The sequence below is a fragment of the Schistocerca cancellata genome, chromosome 7 (genome assembly GCF_023864275.1).
Source record: "Schistocerca cancellata isolate TAMUIC-IGC-003103 chromosome 7, iqSchCanc2.1, whole genome shotgun sequence".
NCBI classification, from domain to species: domain Eukaryota; kingdom Metazoa; phylum Arthropoda; class Insecta; order Orthoptera; family Acrididae; genus Schistocerca; species Schistocerca cancellata.
The window spans coordinates 317,668,482-317,690,163 of record NC_064632.1 but is presented as its reverse complement, the minus strand read 5'-3'; positions in this window follow the sequence as shown (position 1 = coordinate 317,690,163).

Below are 21,682 nucleotides of genomic sequence, written 5' to 3'. Positions count from 1 at the left end.
TAGAGAACCACTTGTATGAATATCAAGAGCTCAGATGAAAACCCAGTTCTAAGCAAATAAGGGGAAGCAGAAAGGTGGAAGGAGTATATAGAGTGTCTATACAAAGGCAATGTTCTTGAGGACAATATTATGGAAATGGAAGAGGATGTAGATGAAGATGAAATGGGAGATACGATACTGCGTGATGAGTTTGACAGAGCACTGAAAGACCTGAGTCGAAACAAGGCCCCGGGAGTAGACAATATTCCATTAGAACTACTGACGGCCTTGAGGGAGTCAGTCCTGACAAAACTCTACCATCTGGTGAGCAAGATGTATGAGACAGGCGAAATACCCTCAGCTGCAAGAAGAATATAATAATTCCAACCCCAAAGAAAGCAGGTGCTGACAGATGTGAAAATTACCGAACAAGCAGTTTAATAAGTCACGGATGCAAAATACTAACGCGAATTCTTTACAGACTAATGGAAAAACTGGTAGAAGCCGACCTCTGTGAAGATCAGTTTGGATTCCGTAGAAATATTGGAACACGTGAAGCAATACTGACCCTACGACTTATCTTAGAAGCTAGATTAAGGAAAGGCAAACCTACGTTTCTACCATTTGTAGACTTAGAGAAAGCTTTTGACAATGTTGACTGGAATACTCTCTTTCAAATTCTGAAGGTGGCAGGGGTCAAATACAGGGAGCGAAAGCCTATTTACAATTTGTACAGAAACCAGATGGCAGTTATAATAGTCGAGGGGCATGAAAGGGAAGCAGCAGTTGGGAAGGGAGTGAGACAGGGTTGTAGCCTATCCCCGATGTTATTCAATCTGTTTATTGAGCAAGCAGTGAAGGAAACAAAAGAAAAATTCGGAGTAGGTATTAAAATCTATGGAGAAGAAATAAAAACTTAAAGATTTGCCCTTGACATTGTAATTCTGACAGAGACAGCAAAGGACTTGGAAGAGCAGACACGGAAATGGTAATATCAACAATTGTGTGGGTGACAAATATCAACCAGAGCACACAACGTGGTGAAATCTGTTTTCCTACTCCCTAACAAATCCACTTTCAAATAAGAATGGTGAAATGCAGACACTTAATGTGGAACTCTAAGCTATAAAATGTCAAGTCTGTATACAACTAATACGGGCGACAACATAACAAAAAGAAAATCGCTGGGTGACATGTCATCCGCTCAACTACTTATGGGTTAAAAAGTTGTGTAGTCGAATTGATCACATTATAACAGTAATAGCCTATTCATCAATACTGCACCCCGACTCATCATCATCATCATCTCCATGCTAGGTAACCTCCATCCTTCGATATATTCATCATTTCTATCCACGTTTAACAAGATGGTTCCCCTTCTCTATTGGGTTAAAATTAAGTGAAACACCACATGTCACAGTATCTCCATCCTTCGATATATTCATCATTTCTATCCACGTTTAACAAGATGGTTCCCCTTCTCTATTGGGTTAAAATTAAGTGAAACACCACATGTCACAGCATCTCAATTTCTATACGTCCATAGAAAGCTCTTCACCGTCTTCCCTTTCCGTGTAGATGCAAGGGATAGGGACCATGTCCGGTAATGTTGTGCCCCATTCTCTTTGTTGCGTCATCTAGGTATGATCATAGTCTTTTACACCTGTGAAAAACTTATACAAGTAAATTTGCTGCTGCCTTATTGGACGAATGATGAAAACTCCCACTTGAGCTATCGCCATAGCTTGTAGATTCAACGTCCAACACATGTGCGGTTGTGATCAGAGCTCATGGGTACGCAATGAAATACAGATTTGTTCTTCCGATTCCAAAGTAGTTTTGTTTTATTCTTACTTACACCCACAAATTACTTACGACCCAGAAGAATTGTTTCTGTTTCGATGCAAGATAACTTTGTTTAAACAAAATGTACTTTCGTACCAAATGGAATATAATGACGTACTTTTCAGTTATCCCATGGCAGATTTTTTGTTAATCACTTTTAAGTATACTTCAAGACAAAGACAAAATAAGATGGAATTATCCTAACGGGACGGCAACCGGTAGATGAGATGTTCATGTACAGACAACCGAATGATTATGATTTCAGAGAAACTGGACGACTTATTCAAGACGAAGTGACACTGATTGACAGAGTTTTTGGATGTCCTCTTGCGGGTTGCCACAGCAAATTCTGTCCAACCTCCTCGTTAGATACTCAAACCCCAAGCTGGTTGGAGTGCCATGCCCATAATGCTAAACGACGACCTTTCTTTTCAAAGTAGGGTTTGGCAAGCACGAAGACAAGCAATGAAAGCTCTCGCCATGTGCGGCCGGCCATCATCCCGCTGAAATGTGAGTCCAGCATGGCTTGCCATCAAGGGCAACGCAACAGGGTCTACAACAGCGTTGACATACCGCCGTGCTCTAAGGATGCGGCGGATGATCTGTCTATGAAAAGAAATGGCGTCCCGCACCAACACTGCTGGTTGTAGAGCTGTATGGCCATCGAGAGTCAGGTAAGTAACCCACCGCATTCTGTGGCATCTCCATACACGTCTTTAACCTGGAATCTCGATGACTGGAAAAGAACTGTCTTCGGTGATTCGTCCCGTTTCCAACTGGGCACCGATGACAAGCCAAGATGTGTCTGGAGACGCAACAGATAACGGTGGGAGACCAACCTGTCTGTTGCCTGCCATATGGCCACAAAACCAGGAATGATGGACTGGGGTGCCATTTCTTTTAATAGAAGGAGTCCTTCGGTTTTCATCTGCGGCATTCCTACAGCACAACAGTACGTGAACGATTTTCTCCGCCCCCTGATGTTGCCCTTCATGATAAGCTATCCTGGGCCTATTTTTCAGCAAGATATAGCCTATCCGCACATGGAGATGGTTTCTACTCCCTGCCGTCGTGTTGCTAAACATTACCTTGGCCAGCAAGGTTGGCAGATCTGTCCCCGATAGTGAACGTTTGGAGCCTTATGGGTGGAGTCCTCAACCATGCTCGGAATTTTGACGATTTAACGCACAAATTGGATAGAATTTGCGATGGGTACCAGGAGGAGTAGTGATGAATAGTAACCTCAAGTTTAAGAGCTTAGTCAGTAAGAATAGTATGCAAAGAAGTGGGATACGGAAGTTCTAAGGAATGACGAGATACCTTAAAGTTCTCTATATATGCACCAATTAGGAACAGCTCAGTGGGCAGTACAGTTGAAGAGCAATTGACATCATTAAAAAGGGCAGTCACAGAAGTTGGAAAGGAAAACATAGATACAAAGAAGGTAATTGCGAGGAAACCATGTTAACACAAGAAATACTCAAGTTGATCGATGAAAGGAGGAAGTACAGAAACGTTCATAGAGATTCAGGAACACAGAAATACAAGTCGCTGAGGAATAAAATAAATATGAAAGCAGGGAAGTTAAGACGACATGACTACATGGAATATTTGATGAAATCGAAAAAGAAATGATTGTCTGAAGGCCTGAATTAGCACACAGGAAAGCCAAAATAACCTTTGGTGAAAATAAACTCAGGGGTGCTAACATTAAGAGTGCAACGGAAATTCCGCTATTAAATACATAGGATAAAGCGGATAGGTGGAGACAGTAGGCGAAGGCCTCTATGAGAGGGAAGATTTGTCCGATGTGATAGAAGAAGGAACACGAATTGATTTAGAAGAGGTAGGGGATCCAGTAGTAGAACCAGAATTTAAGAGAGCTTTGGACGACTTAAGATCAAAAAGACAGAAGGAATGGATAACATTCCATCAGAATTTCTAAAATCATTGGGGAAGCAAAATGACTATTCACGTTGCTGAGTAGAATGTATGAGACGGGCGACATAGTATCTGATTTTCGGAAAAGAATCATCCACAGATTAACGAAGAGTGCTCGAAATGACAACTGCGAGAATTATCTCACAATCAGTTAAATAGCTTATGCATCTAAGTTGCTGACATGAATAGGACACAGAAGAGAGAAAAACAAATTTGAGGATGCGTTACATTAGGATAAATGTGACTTTGGAATAGGTAAAGACACGAGAGAGGCAATGTCGTTGCGACTGATAATGGAAACAGGACTAAAGAAAAATCAAGACATCTTGATAGGGTTCGTCGACCTGGAAAAAGCGTTCAACAACGTAAAACGGTGCAAGGTGTTCGAAATTTTGAGGAGAACTGGGATAAGCTACAGGGAGAGACGGGTATCATACAATATGTGCAAATGCCAAGAGGGAATAATGAGAGTGGACGATCAAGAACTAAGTGCTCGGATTAAAAAGGGTGTAAGACGGCGATGTATTCTTACACCACTACTGTTCAATCTGTACATCGAAGAATCAGTGACGGAAATAAAAGAAAGTTTCATAAGCGGAATTACAATTCAAGGCGAAAGGATATGAATGATACGATTCGCTGAAGACATTGCTACATTGCTATCCTGAGTGAAAGTGGAGAAGAACTACAAGACCTTCTGAATGGAATGTACAGTCTAATGAGCACAGAATGTGGATTGAGAGTAAATCGAAGAAAGACGGAAGTAATGAGAATTAGCGGAAGAGAGAACAGTGAGAGATTTAACATCAGGATTCATGGTCATGAAGTACATGAAATTAAGAAATTGTACTAGCTATACAGCAAAATAAACAATGACGGACGGAGCAAGGAGGACACCAAAAGCAGACTAGCACTGGCATAAGGAGCATTCCTGGTGAAGAAAAGTCTACTGGTATCAAACATAGGCGTTAGTTTCAGGAAGAAATAACTGAGAATGTACGTTTGGAGTACAGCATTGTATGAGAGTGTTACATGGATTGTGAGAAAACCGGAGCAGAAGAGAATCGAAGCATTTGAGATGTGATGCTACAGACGAATGTCGAAAATTAGGTAGACTATAAGGTAAGAAATTTGGAGGTTCTGTGCAGAATAAGAGAGGAAAGCAAAATGTGGAAAACACCGAAAAGTTTTGGAGTACAGCATTGTATGGGATTGATACATGGATTGTGAGGAAACCGGAGCAGAAGAGAATCGAATCATTTGATTTGGGATGTTACAGACGAATGTTGAAAATTAGGTAGACTGTAAGGTAAGAAATGTGGAGGTTCTGTGCAGAATAAGAGAGCAAAGGAAAATGTGGAAAACACTGAAAAGGAGGAGGGGAGGATGATGGGACATCTGTTGAGACATCAGGGAATGAGTTCCATGGTACTGGAGGGAGTTGTAGAGGGAGAGGGCAAACACCGTAGATGAAGACAGATTGGAATATATCCAGCAAATATTTGAGGACGAAGCTTGCGAGTGATACTCTTGAGATGAAGAGGTTGGCACAGAACGACGGATGACTAAAAGGACGGCATCCAACAACTCTGTCAATGTTAAGCCGAATAACTGCTTTCATAGTAGCCAGAAATACACTAAACCTCAGTTTGTGAAGGACTTTCTCTCGAGTACATCATCCAATTTTTCTGAAATTGTAATTATTTGTTGGTCTGCACATGTGTGCTCCCTGCCGCCGTTGGATAAGCAGCTGCAGCAGCAAGTCGTATACTCCTAGCTCACTCATTTGTTACATAGTTTAATTCTTAATTTCTTTGCGTGTTTTTGGTACTTGCATTGTTTAATTCATAAATTTCGGGCGTATTATAGTATTTGAGAGTTGTAGCATCGCGTTTTAGTACCTGAATAGTGTAAATTCGCGTAGTCGTCTGTCATCTGTTTTTGTTTTGAACGGAAAGTGTCGGTTGGTCACAGTCAGTGTGCTCCCTGCCGCCGTTGGATAAGCAGCTGCAGCAGCAAGTCGTATACTCCTAGCTCACTCATTTGTTACATAGTTTAATTCTTAATTTCTTTGCGTGTTTTTGGTACTTGCATCGTTTAATTCATAAATTTCGGGCGTATTATAGTATTTGAGAGTTGTGCTCCCTGCCGCCGTTGGATAAGCAGCTGCAGCAGCAAGTCGTATACTCCTAGCTCACTCATTTGTTACATAGTTTAATTCATAATTTCTTTGCGTGTTTTTGGTACTTGCATTGTTTAATTCATAAATTTCGGGCGTATTATAGTAGTTGAGAGTTGTAGCATCTCGTTTTAGTACTCGAATAGTGTTAAATCGCGTAGTCTCCTTCCGCCGCCGAGCAGTGTCAGCAGTGCACAAGTGGCAGCATTACTGCATTTACTAGGCAATCTTGTATTTTAATAACCGTTTCAAATTTGTGTCGTTTTGTTTGCGCTCTCTGTAGATTAGTTCAGACGTTCTTTGCACAACAGTTTTTAGCATGGATAGGGACTGCAACTGCTGTGTTCGGATGCAGGCTGAGTTGGCATCCCTTCGCTCCCAGCTTCAGGCAGTGTTGGCTTCGGTCACACAGCTTGAGGCTGTTGCCAATGGGCATCACTGTGGGGGTCCGGATGGGGGTTTGTCGGGGACGGCCAGCTCGTCCCACGCATCCCCCGATCGGGCTACGACTGTGGTTGCCCGGGATACTGCCCGCATTGAGGCTGATCCCTCACCTGTGGTAGAGTGGGAGGTCGTCTCAAGGTGTGGCAGGGGGCGAAAGACATTCCGGAGGGCTGAACGGAAGGCCTCTCCAGTTTGTCTGACGAACCGGTTTCAGGCTCTGTCTCAGGCTGATACTGATCTTCGGCCTGACATGGCTGCTTGTCCTGTTCCAGAGGTTGCCCCTCAGTCTGCAAGATCCGGGCAGTCGCAGAGGGTGGGCTTACTGGTAGTTGGGAGCTCCAACGTCAGGCGCGTAATGGGGCCCCTTAGGGATATGGCAGCAAGGGAGGGGAAGAAAACCAAAGTGCACTCCTTGTGCATACCGGGGGGAGTCATTCCAGATGTGGAAAGGGTCCTTCCGGATGCCATGAAGGGTACAGGGTGCACCCATCTGCAGGTGGTCGCTCATGTCGGCACCAATGATGTGTGTCGCTATGGATCGGAGGAAATCCTCTCTGGCTTCCGGCGGCTATCTGATTTGGTGAAGACTGCCAGTCTCGCTAGCGGGATGAAAGCAGAGCTCACCATCTGCAGCATCGTCGACAGGACTGACTGCGGACCTTTGGTACAGAGCCGAGTGGAGGGTCTGAATCAGAGGCTGAGACGGTTCTGCGACCATGTGGGCTGCAGATTCCTCGACTTGCGCCATAGGGTGGTGGGGTTTCGGGTTCCGCTTGATAGGTCAGGAGTCCACTACACGCAACAAGCGGCTACACGGGTAGCAGGGGTTGTGTGGCGTGGGCTGGGCGGTTTTTTTAGGTTAGATGGCCTCGGGCAAGTGCAGAAAGGGCAACAGCCTCAACGGGTGCGGGGCAAAGTCAGGACATGCGGGGACCAAGCAGCAATCGGTATTGTAATTGTAAACTGTCGAAGCTGCGTTGGTAAAGTACCGGAACTTCAAGCGCTGATAGAAAGCACCCAAGCTGAAATCGTTATAGGTACAGAAAGCTGGCTGAAGCCAGAGATAAATTCTGCCGAAATTTTTACAAAGGCACAGACGGTGTTCAGAAAGGATAGATTGCATGCAACCGGTGGTGGAGTGTTCGTCGCTGTTAGTAGTAGTTTATCCTGTAGTGAAGTAGAAGTGGATATTTCCTGTGAATTATTATGGGTGGAGCTAGGTTAATAATTGGCTCCTTTTACCGACCCCCCGACTCAGCAGCATTAGTGGCAGAACAACTGAGAGAAAATTTGGAATACATTTCACATAAATTTTCTCAGCATGTTATGGTCTTAGGTGGAGATTTCAATTTACCAGATATAGACTGGGACACTCAGATGTTTAGGACGGGTGGTAGGGACAGAGCATCGAGTGACATTATACTGAGTGCACTATCCGAAAATTACCTCGAGCAATTAAACAGAGAACCGACTCGTGGAGATAACATCTTGGACCTACTGATAACAAACAGACCCGAACTTTTCGACTCCGTAAGTGCAGAACAGGGAATCAGTGATCATAAGGCCGTTGCAGCATCCCTGAATATGGAAGTTAATAGGAATATAAAAAAAGGGAGGAAGGTTTATCTGTTTAGCAAGAGTAATAGAAGGCAGATTTCAGACTACCTAACAGATCAAAACGAATATTTCTGTTCCGACACTGACAATGTTGAGTGTTTATGGAAAAAGTTCAAAGCAATCGTAAAATGCGTTTTAGACAGGTACGTGCCGAGTAAAACTGTGAGGGACGGGAAAAACCCACCGTGGTACAACAACAAAGTTAGGAAACTACTGCGAAAGCAAAGAGAGCTTCACTCCAAGTTTAAACGCAGCCAAAACCTCTCAGACAAACAGAAGCTAAACGATGTCAAAGTTAGCGTAAGGAGGGCTATGCGTGAAGCGTTCAGTGAATTCGAAAGTAAAATACTAGGTACCGACTTGACAGAAAATCCTAGGAAGTTCTGGTCTTACGTTAAATCAGTAAGTGGCTCGAAACATCATGTCCAGACACTCCGGGATGATGATGGCATTGAAACAGAGGATGACAAGCGTAAAGCTGAAATACTAAACACCTTTTTCCAAAGCTGTTTCACAGAGGAAGACCGCACTGCAGTTCCTTCTCTAAATCCTCGCATCAACGAAAAAATGGCTGACATCGAAATAAGTGTCCAAGGAATAGAAAAGCAACTGGAATCACTCAACAGAGGAAAGTCCACTGGACCTGACGGGATACCAATTCGATTCTACACAGAGTACGCGAAAGAACTTGCCCCCCTTCTAACAGCCGTGTACCGCAAGTCTCTAGAGGAACAGAAGGTTCCAAATGATTGGAAAAGAGCACAAGTAGTCCCAGTCTTCAAAAAGGGTCGTCGAGCAGATGCGCAAAACTATAGACCTATATCTCTGACGTCGATCTGTTGTAGAATTTTAGAACATGTCTTTTGCTCGAGTATCATGTCGTGTTTGGAAACTCAGAATCTACTATGTAGGAATCAACATGGATTCCGGAAACAGCGATCGTGTGAAACCCAACTCGCTTTATTTGTTCATGAGACCCAGAAAATATTAGATACGGGCTCCCAGGTAGATGCTATTTTTCTTGACTTCCGGAAGGCGTTTGATACAGTTCCGCACTGTCGCCTGATAAACAAAGTAAGAGCCTACGGAATATCAGACCAGCTGTGTGGCTGGATTGAAGAGTTTTTAGCAAACAGAACACAGCATGTTGTTATCAACGGAGAGACGTCTACAGACATTAAAGTAACCTCTGGCGTGCCACAGGGGAGTGTTATGGGACCATTGCTTTTCACAATATATATAAATGACCTAGTAGATAGTGTCGGAAGTTCCATGCGGCTTTTCGCGGATGATGCTGTAGTATACAGAGAAGTTGCAGCATTAGAAAAGTGTAGCGAAATGCAGGAAGATCTGCAGCGGATAGGCACTTGGTGCAGGGAGTGGCAACTGACCCTTAATATAGACAAATGTAATGTATTGCGAATACATAGAAAGAAGGATCCTTTATTGTATGATTATATGATAGCGGAACAAACACTGGTAGCAGTTACTTCTGTAAAATATCTGGGAGTATGCGTGCGGAACGATTTGAAGTGGAATGATCATATAAAATTAATTGTTGGTAAGGCGGGTACCAGGTTGAGATTCATTGGGAGAGTCCTTAGAAAATGTAGTCCATCAACAAAGGAGGTGGCTTACAAAACACTCGTTCGACCTATACTTGAGTATTGCTCATCAGTGTGGGATCCGTACCAGATCGGGTTGACGGAGGAGATAGAGAAGATCCAAAGAAGAGCGGCGCGTTTCGTCACAGGGTTATTTGGTAACCGTGATAGCGTTACGGAGATGTTTAACAAACTCAAGTGGCAGACTCTGCAAGAGAGGCGCTCTGCATCACGGTGTAGCTTGCTCGCCAGGTTTCGAGAGGGTGCGTTTCTGGATGAGGTATCGAATATATTGCTTCCCCCTACTTATACCTCCCGAGGAGATCACGAATGTAAAATTAGAGAGATTAGAGCGCGCACGGAGGCTTTCAGACAGTCGTTCTTCCCGCGAACCATACGCGACTGGAACAGGAAAGGGAGATAATGACAGTGGCACGTAAAGTGCCCTCCGCCACACACCGTTGGGTGGCTTGCGGAGTATAAATGTAGATGTAGATGTAGATGTGATTCACATCTACCGGTTTCTGTTCCAGTCGGGTAATTCCTTTGTAGTGCTGTGTTTTGGTCTATGCGTGTAATTGTAACTAATTCTGTTTGGCAAATACTTTCAAGCGCCGCTGTATGTGGCCTGGCTTGACATTGCAGAAACCGGCAGACGTACTGTAGAATCGCCGCGTCTGCCTGTAGTGGACTATCTGAAGCAGCGGCGTGCCGATTCAACGTGAATTTATTGTTATGCGACACTCTTGTCACTTCAGCTTATACCATTAGCGCCGTACATCACTAAGTACGAAACAATAAGCTATTCAGGAAAGATAACGCTGGACGGTGCGGCTGGTCCTGACTTAGGTTCGAGTCCTCCCTCGGCAATGGGTGTGTGTGTTTGTCCTTAGGATAATTTAGGTTAAGTAGTGTGTAAGGTTAGGGACTGATGAGCTTAGCAGTTAAGTCCCATAAGATTTCACACACATTTGAACATTTGAAAGATAGTGCGCACAAATGACGCATCCACGAAAACGTCTATGCTCACAACTTGAGAGGTTGTCAAAAAGGATATACGTGTACTGGATACATCAGTATTGGCGTAGTATCGAGTAGGCACTCCTTTCACAGCCCTGGTTTGGGGACTAGCTTACTGACTGCTGCCTCTACAATGTCGTCGGGGAAGATCTCATGAAGGGGTTCGCCCCTTTGAGGACGCAAAATATTTACCACACCCCTCAGCATCCCCTCTGCAAGAGTATTACAAAGGCCGGCCGAGGGCAATGTCGGAACAATAGGCTGGAATTTTAACCGCTCCAAGATACACACACACTCACTAGCGAAAGCATGTGTGTGCCGCGATAGTCGAGTGAAGGATGGCTGCCTCGCGGAGGGGCGACTGGAGCCGGGGGCGATGGCCGGAGTGACAAAGGCTAATTTATATTGCGCCTTATGGCGGGGATCATCGGGGCGCGTGTCCGCAGTGTGACGTCACAGTTGGCAAGTGGCGACTGCAGGCTCGGCCTCGGGCCCCGCCCCACCCTCGCCATCTGCGGCTGAAGGCAGCCGGGCTGACTCACGGGGAGCGTAGTTGCCCTAGTCCACTCGCGCAGCTCCGCGGCTAAGCACGGGCAATTAACGTCGGTGCACTCCTCTTCAAATAAAATGACGAAATCATCAGGTATTTCAGGATTAATGGCAGGCACATTTGCATAATCACACCATTAGCTACTGTAAGAAACTTTATGAAGCTGCTGTTAGTTTTGGTATATGAACATGGACTATCTACCGGCAGTTGCCAACTAACAGGAAAAAAATACCAGGATACTAATAATTTGCAAAAACGTAACAATTTCCTTTTCAGTGGGCGCCCAACTTTCATGAGGTCGAAGAACGACATATTATATTTCAAGCATAAGTTCTATGCTGCGCCATTTACTTACTTACTTACTCGTAGTGATACGTTACTCGCCTAGCTCGTTTCAGCGTTTTGCCATTGTCAACTGTACATGTGAAGATGTGAATAGGTATAATTTTGTTCCTTATGTCAGCGTTAGTCTGTGTCTAAATATGACGCCTTCCGCTTACGTCTTAGCTAGCGTGAGGTGGACATTTTTAAACGTAGACTAACAAACACAAAAGGAACAATATTGTACCTTCTATACCATCTTCACAGATGCAACTGATAATGGCAAAACGCCGAAATGAGCTCGTCCTATAACTTTCTATCACTACGAGTAAATAAATAGTGCAGCAAAAAGCTTGCGCTCAAAAGTATGTAAATAATTACATCAGCTTTTATTATTTATTGCAGAAAGTCAGTATGTACTTACTGGCTTAGAAATTAGGTACACCATTTTGCTTTCCTCTTTCGAAATTAATCGTACGAGCGCCTAGAGATTTTCCGTGACGCTCATTATCAGATGTAGGGCTACTTTATGCCCACCTAAATAAATAAATTCATTACTTTTTGCTGACTTAATTTAACAAAAAACAATGTAAAGTGCTACTGATGAGTAAATAGGGTCCACAATTGGAAATATCCTTTGGCACACTCTTATCACTATCATCAATCTTTGATTTACATGTACTTGTAAGGGAAGGATACTCCCCCCCCCCCCCAAAAAAAATGGATATTTCATTAATTGTTGTTGGGTATTTGAGTAATTGTTTTTGGATACACTCACAACTCATTTTTAAAGATATCTGACATGCAAGTAAGGTCCTGAACCTGAAAATACTGAAAATGAAATTCACTGGGGATAGAGACAATTACTACTAAGACTCAAATTTCAAGGTTACATTTGAGTGAAAAATTTAAAACATTTACGGAATCTTGAAGAACACATTAAGAAAAAATATTTTTCTAATTTTTAAAATATGAGTTAACTGACTAGTGGGAGGAAAAGCCACTGCCCTACTTATTTTTATATTCAGTGTTTTTCTGTAATGTTATTACACGCCAGACATTTTCTGTGAGACGACTGGATGTTATCAACATAAACCGTCGTTGATGGGAACATGTACATGCGGGACGTTTATGGTAAATCTCCATCGAATAGTATTTTCTGGAGTTGAGAACAAGAAGGAGGTTTCGTTATTTAACAGTAAACCTTGCAGTGGACTTTAGGGGCTTGGAAGCCAGCCACTTGCAGCTGTTAGAAAGAGAAACATCTCAATTCACTTACCAAGGACAGAATGCTGATCCGAAGAATTTCAGACAATGCTGTCGGCTGAAGAAGAGAAACATCTGTCTACATGGATCTTCGTGTTAGGTGTTTCTGGCCACGGCAGAGACTACGCAGCAGGAGAGAAACTCGATCGCGAGGCCAAGGCACTTCAACAGTGTCGTATATGCCCACTGTGTGAAGAGTTGGCGTCCACAAAAATCCGCGAGTTTCCATGTTCGCTTTGGACTGAACGCTGTAAATGGAGCCAGGCGGTGTCGTCCCTCCACCTGCCAAGTTTTTTTGGGAAGCTTCGTGCCTCTGAAAGAATTTTAGAATGGATTGTAACTTTTATGGTGGCTCTGAAATGGTCTATGTTGCCGGCTGGGGTGACCGAGCGGTTCTAGGCGCTACAGTTATAAGTAGGCTGTTTATGTTTTCTTATTGGCAACGTTACGTAGCGCTCTATATGAAAATCACTGGCTGTGCTGTGTGCAGTCTGTGGCTAGTTTGCATTGTTGTCTGCCATTGTATTGTTGGGCAGGTGGATGTTAACAGCGCATAGCGTTGGGCAGTTGGAGGTGAACCGCCAGCTGTGGTGGATGTGGGGAGAGAGATGGCGGAAGTTTTGAAATTGAAATGCTATATATATTATGATTATTAAGGTAAATACAGTGTTTGTTCTCTATTAAAATCTTTCATTTGCTAACTATCCCTATCAGTAGTTAGTGCCTTCCGTAGTTTGAATCTGTTATTTAGCTGGCAGTAGTGGCGCTCGCCGTATTGCAGTAGTTCGAGTAACGGAGATTTTTGTGAGGTAAGTTATTTGTGAAAGGTATAGTTTAATGTTACTCAGGGCCATTCTTTTGCAGGGATCTTTGATAGTCAGATTGCGTTGCGCTAAATAATATTGTGTGTCAGGTTAAGCACAGTCGTGTATAAATTTTTCTAAGGGGACGTTTCATATGTCGAACCTTAGCCTAGGATACCTCACTGGAATCTTCTGATTTTTTTCTTGTAGTTTGTGTATTTAGTGTAGCTTTTGTTTATTGCTAGCGCGTAATTGTAGAGAGAATCTCCTTTGTAGTTGCAGTCTTTCATTGTTGTACTGTAAAACAGTTGTGGCATGCATGTAGATTTGCACCAAGTATTTCGCAGCTACGCTTGCAATTAACTAGATATTATGTTCAGTGCTATGTTAACGTGTTCTCTTATTTTTGCTCTTCAAATTGTGTTTTTCTGTGTTATCGTGTGAAATATTGTCACAATAATGGCGTGTGAAAAACGTAACACTAGGCTCCAAAGCAAACTGAAAAATAATAGTGACGACGAGCGTAGCTTATCAGCACCACTGTGTAGTGAATTAACAGACATTCGAAGTAGTAATTTGGTAACTGTGCATAGGGAAATGGAGCGGGCGGCAAACAATGGCGTAGGCAGTGAAACAATTAGTGAACAGGGAAGCATGATCGATCGATCGGTCAGCAACAGCTCGCCTCAGGAATCCGAAATGACAGAACACAATACTGCAAATACTGTAGACTTCGGTTTTGGGTCCTCACCGTTATCTCAAATGAGTCAAGACACATTTTCAGCTTGTCAAAATGTGAATGTTGCCGGTGCAAATGCACTGCCGAAAAGCGTAGAGGAACAGATTCCAGACACTAATGCATTGTTATTACAACTAATGCAACAAATGGAACAAAATCAGAGACAAACACAGCAACAGTTAGACACAATGGGACAAAATCTTCAAAAGTTAGACACAGTGGAACAAAATCTTAAAAAGTTAGACACAATGGAACAAAATCTTCAAAAGTTAGACACCACACTTGAACAAACACGTGAAGATTTAACTACTGAATTACATAACATTGAATCGAAATGTCAAAAGGTCTGTAATGACGTAAAAACACAAATTTGTGAGCATTTTCAACCTATTTTTTCGCGGCATGTAAATGCATTACAGAATCACGAAGCAGCCATAAAAGAACTGCAAACCATTGTTCATGAAAATCATGAGACCTTGTGGGCTAAAATTGACTCAGTTGCATCTACCGATTCGGTTACGCAACTGGCAAAAACTCAGGAAAACTTAAAGGACACAGTAGATACGATTTCAACACAAATGGACACTCTGAAACTTGGTTCAGAAAAACACACTGAGGAAATAAGTACACTATCGGAGAAAGTAGCCGAACTTTCGGATCAGTTCACTAACTTATCTGCAAAGGTAGATGATGATCTGAATGACACAAGACCCGTAGCCTTTACTGACACAGAAGAGTATGAACAAATAAGAAAATTCAAACAAAATCAAAATCAAATCAATACACAGTACAAAAGAGAAATCCGGGAAGTACAAGATCAGTTGACGCAGGTGATACAAGAATTACATATTTCAGAGGACACTCGCACTCCAACATCGAAAGAGGAACTTAGAAATACGGAAAAGCCACAAAATAATAACACAGGGCATTTCGGTAATTATGAAATGAATTGGCAAGGTGGACCGAATTTTGAGATGGAACCGCCGACACGACGTAACAATGACCGATATGCTACTCGCCGACACGATGACTTTGACTATAAGCTGTTCATTACTACACGTAAATTCAAAACATTTAAGAATTCTGCCAAGGACATTCATCCACAAGCGTGGCTCCAGCAATTCTCTCATTGTTTTCCTCCCAACTGGTCATTAGAACACAGATTAGAATTTATGTGTGGCTACTTGGAGAATGAACCAGCTGCAAGAATGCGATCGGTCATTCACGATTGTCACAGTGAAGGAGAATTTTACCATGTGTTCCTCTCAGCATATTGGTCTCATGCTACACAAGACTGAGTAAAACATAGCATCATGATGATGAAACACTTTGAACAATATGAATTTTCCAGTCTTGTGAAATATTTTGAAGACATGTTGCACAAGAATCAGTACCTGTCAAACCGATACAGCCCCTCAGAACTCATCCGCATTTGCTTAATCAAATTACCTGAACATTTACGGCATATTATTTTGGCAGGACGTTGCAAAGACGACATTGAAGCTTTTCAGGGACTCTTACAAGAATTAGAAATTGACACAGACAGTCGCGGGATGCGAAAACAGGAAAACAATCACTACAGGTCACATCCGTCACAAATCCGTGACGACAGAAACAATAAATGGCCACGACAAGCCTATTCTTACAACGTAAGTCGTGACCAAAACAGACACCACCCATATGACAACCACTGGCAGAGTAATAGTTACAGGGAAAGATCACCTTTCTGCGGTAATGACTATCACAGAGACAATCAGAGAAACAGACAATATGGGAACCAAAACAATTATTATCAAGGGAGACAGAATAACTTTAGACGCAACGGTCCAGCATGCAGTTACGACTCAGGGAGAAATTCTCCACCACGTGACCGACAAGAAAGAAACTATGGAATCTACCGACATGACGACAGACTATATGATCCTAACGACAGACCTGAATTGTATCAGAACTGGCGGGGTTTAAACAGGGCTGGGACCTCTGGGCAATGTGAATTTGTAGAAGTTAGGTCTCCAAATCCCAATAACGACGCGCGCCAACAAAGAGACAATAGGCAATGACTCGCACCGCTGGCAGCCACAAGACGTACTTATGTAACTGGCGACACAGCTGCCGTAGCTAGTAATTACGTAAGAATGGAAGACATTAGAGACATCTTACTCCAGGAACACGACGTAAAACATAACAACATTGCATATCCTGTGATTCACATTACAGTAAATGACGTAAAATTTACGGCAGTACTTGACTCTGGCAGTCCCATTTCAGTAATTAGTGAAACAGCTTTTAGCAAATGCAACAAATCGAACGATTGCACCACACTTCCGTTACGTAAGATTAAATTACAAGGTGCAATCTTTGGAAAAAGTGTAGATGTACGCCAACAAACCCATTTAGAATTCTTCTGGCAAAGCCACAGCTTCTCTATGAACTTTCTTATTGTTCCATTATTGTCGACGGAAATTATACTGGGAGTAGACTTTTTGAATGAATACAAAGCAATCTTAAGCTTTCACGATGCTGAAATAAGTTTAGAGAAAGAAGGTAAGTCAATAGCTTTGAAATTTGAAGACTGGCTCTCAAACCATGACGAGGAAATTAATCGGCTTTACCTTCTGTTAGACAACAGTTCGGAATTTTCTACGGAACTAGACACTAACAATCACTCTGCAAGTACTGACAGGGATGATATCGACGGCATATTTGAAATTAATGAGTTAATTGAGAATAAAATTCAAACAATTGAGAATTGTAATGACACTGATAGGCAGGACCTTTTTGAGATTTTACAAGCACATTCCACAGTTTTTACTCACAAAACAGGAACAATCAAGGGATTTCAATACCAATTTCGTGTTCGTGAGCATACTAAATTTTGTGTTAGACCATACGTAATTCCAGCACATTATAGGGACCGTGTTGGAACAGAAATACAATCTATGCTTGATGAGGGCATTATTGAGCCTGCAGTAAGCTCATACAACAATCCGTTACATGTTGTTGAGAAGAAAAATAGATCGATCAGGCTTGTCTTAGATTCGAGACAAATCAATACTATCATTATTCCTGAAACAGACAGGCCGCAGACGATGGAAGAACTTATTCAAAATTTTGATTGTGTAAAAGTGTTGTCTTCCATTGATCTCAGATCCAGCTTTTATCAGATCGAACTTCATCCAGAATGTAGAAAATACACAGCTTTTCTTTGTTTCGGCGTTTGTTATCAGTTTCGGAAACTTCCTTTTGGTTTGAACATTTCTTCAGCAGCATTCATTCGCGGGCTAAATTCCATATTACCTGAGTTCTTAAAACGTCACATCACCTTATATGTGGACGATATTCTGATAGCAGAAGCTTCATGGGAACAACACAATAGCATCCTCAACAGTTTGTTACGTATTTTTGCAGAATCTGGAATTGCAGTTAACTTGGAAAAGTCTGAATTCTGTAGGTCAAAGGTGAAGTTTTTGGGACATATTATTTCTTCTGAAGGCATTCAGCCGGAACCTGAAAAGTTAGAAGCAATTAGAGCCACTCCAGTTCCATCCACAAAAAAACAAGTCCGCAGTTTTCTAGATCTAATAAATTTTTACCGTCGTTTTCTGAATATGCAAATTCTAGTTACACCAAAACTTTGTTCTCTCACTGGAAAAAATACTATTTGGATCTGGGACGAACAAGCACAGTTGGAATTCAATTCTTTGAAAGAAGCGTTACTTCACGCGCCAATACTAGCTCATCCAGATCTGTCACAAGATTTCTGCCTTTGCACGGATTCTTCCAAAGTTGGTCTTGGTGCCCATTTATTTCAAGAAGCCATAGAAGATGACATTACTGTTCAGAAAACCATTGCTTTTGCTAGCCGAGTGCTAACAAAATCTGAAAAAAATTATTCCGTTACTGAATTAGAAGCTTTAGCTATCGTTTGGGCATTTAACAAATTCCGTTTCTTTCTTTCTGGCAAGCACGTAAAAGTATACAGTGATCATCGTGCATTACAATTTCTTATGTCTTCAAAATTAAATCATGACAGGTTAAAACGTTGGGCATTGTTTCTGCAAGAATTCCGCTTCACAATGGTCTACATTCCCGGCAAGGAGAACATTGTTGCAGACGCGCTGTCACGCGCACCGGCTGGGCTTGAGAAAAGCAACACAAAAGGCAACCTCGAGAAAAATTTCAGTATTCTTTACATTCAGAAAGTCGCCTTTGAAAACTTCATCACCACATCTTTGAAGGACATTGCTCATGAACAAGATAAAGATCCGATTTGGAAAGACATCAAAAGCAAATGGCATGAGAAGACACACACTCAGATTCGGCATTATTACCTGGTTAGAAACAACATACTCTTCAAACGCTGCACTGTTGATGACAAGCTGTGGGTACTTTGCATTCCAGACGATTTTGTTAATAAGCTCATTTGGTACATTCATCTCAGCTACGCACATTTTGGTCCACGAAAATGTTATCATATTCTTCGAACGACTTGTTATTTTAACAATATGGAAAAGCGAATTCGAAGAGTCTTGTCTATTTGTAAACTTTGTCAAAAGGCTAAACCATCTACTATCTCACATCGTGCTCCGTTGTTTCCTATTATTCCTACTAAATTAAAAGAATTTGCTGCTGTTGATCTCTTGGGACCCCTTGTCAGAACGTCGAATGGATTTTCGTACGTTCTAGTCGCTGTTGAACTTACTTCAAAATTTGTTTCTTTCACTCCATTACGTAAAGCCACTGGACGGTCTGTATCCAACGCCTTTGTTAAAAATTTCTTACGTGAAGTTGGCCACGTTGCTAAAGTCATTTCAGATAACGGACCGCAATTCAGATCTGCTGTTTGGTCACGCATGCTTCGGAATCATAAAATCAAACCTGTTTTTATTTCATTGTATTCACCACATTTTAACCCATCTGAACGGATTATGAAAGAAATCAATAAGCTTTGCAGACTTTATTGTCACAGAAATCATCAACATTGGGACAGATATTTACACTTATTTCAAAATGTGCTGAATGAAATGCCTCATGATTCCACTGCTTTACCACCTACTCTTGTACTAAAGAATGAAGAACCACCGAACAGAATCAGAGAGCTTGTACCTTCCCCGAATACACGTAAACTTCGACACAAAGACATAATTGATTTGGCTCTTAAAAATATAAAATCTGCAGCAGACAAAAGGAGAAAACTACACGGTAAAGCAAATGCAAAGAAATTATATATTGGTCAGAAAGTTCTCATTAAAGCTCATTCATTGTCACATAAGAAGAAACACTTGAGTCACAAATTCTTTCTAGTTTACAATGGACCTTACAGAATCCGACGTATACCACATGATAATTGCGTTGAAGTTGAAACTCTGCGTACTAGGAAGAGCAAAGGTTTACACCACATTTCACATGTAAAACCATTTATTGACAGATAATCTGCTTTTTAACTTAGTCTTTGCAATTTTCACTTCACGCTACTTGTACAATTTGTCACACTGAGAAACTGTTACCATGCAACAATGTTTAAAGTTAAATATCCAGTCAAGAACCAAGAGAACTTATTCAAACAGAAATTACGAATGCATTGTTATTACGAACAGACGACACAGTGTTATTGTGTGTGTACATTCTTGCTTGTTAGTTGCACGATTACGTAACGACTATAAGGCTCACTTACTTAGAATATTTACCTGTACTGCTAATGGGATTCTATTGCAACATTTTGGTTTACTTGAAAATACATTCTGGATTTAAAGTACTTTCTGTGAAATGCCAGATGACACAGTGGTTGGTTTGTGTGACAGCTACACGATTTTATCACGACGCTACTAATGAGTGACAATTTACAATGCTGCTTTTGCGGTGTTTCTGTTTTATATCTGCAGTTTTTCTGTATTATTCTGGAAAGTAAAACATGTTTTAGTAGTAACTTTTGTGGTATAGCTACAATGAGACAGCCTCTTTTGTAGCACAACAATACGTTACAGCACAGTACGTTCTTCACCATGACAATAAGCGTAATAACTAAGAAATCTATACGCAAAGCATTTCACTTTTGTTTATCATGAGGTAAGTACATTGGCTTCTGCTGAACTTAGCTTTTGGAGGACGATAAGTACGACACTCTCACAGAGATTATCTTACACCAAGACGCACATTTAGCGCTACAGGACATGTATTTGAGTGATTAATTTTGTACTTAAAACATTTATTTTTAAAGATTTTTGAATTACAAAGAAAGTTTTCCGTTATACATTTCATTCCATTGCTGTAATCTGTAACACCTGAGGGTATAACTACATTAATCCTCAGGGGGGTACATGCTTACTTTGTGTACCATGTGTTTGGCAAGCACAAGGAGCCCTAGCTAATATGGTATTTGCTTATACAACTTTACACATCGGTACCATATTTCTCTAACACAAATTACACAGCTATCTGATCATTTTACTGAGAGAGACAAACTTTTTTATTACGTCAGTGACAGATGTTTACGTAATTACACCGTTGGATAACTTCACATTTACGAAATTGTATTTTTGTCTGTACTGTGTGAACTGTTCATATTTTTTCGGAACCATTGTGATACTATGAGAGCATTGAATGATGTATTTGGTATGAGATCATGATTTTTAAAGTACGTTTGAGGCAGATGACACTATTGAAATGAGCAGAGAATATTTTTTATGGTTTGAAATTATTGCAGAAAGCTACGACTTTTTTGAGATTTGACTGAGGTGTTATGATGTTATTTTTACGACGACGATGTGTATGATGCTGTTGAGGTATGTTTATGTCAATAAGATGATGCTACCATATATGAGGAATGTGATTACGTGTTTATATGTATATGAATAATGAATAGAAGTTAGAGACTCTTGACTTGTGAAAAAGGATGTTGGAAACCAAGAATCGTACTTTAATAGTTATGAAATGTGTGTAAATGCGTGAATGTATCACAATGCCGGCGAAAACTTTTTGGACACTGTTATATTCATAAGATTTTGTTTCTACACATTTGCAACGTAAATTTTCGACCTGTGAAATTTTCATATGAGACTGTCACTGTAGCGGAAACTGCTGTCGTAAATATTTCCGTAAGAAAGTTAAGTGACCACCTGCACGTGCGTCGTCGGCACGCAGCTGTGTCAGACACCTGGAGAACAAGCCATTAGTGTGAGTGCCTCGTCAGAAGCACAGGTAGAAAAAAAGAAAGGGGAGGCCATTGTCCGCGCTACTGACATTTCCTTGTTGAAAGCATACTGTGGAGCTCGTAATTTATGATATTTACTGAAATGCCTAATGAAACGATGAGAAGCATTTCACGGCTATTGTCTTGCTAGTTGAGAAAAATTCCATATGGCTTGCTTTATGTAT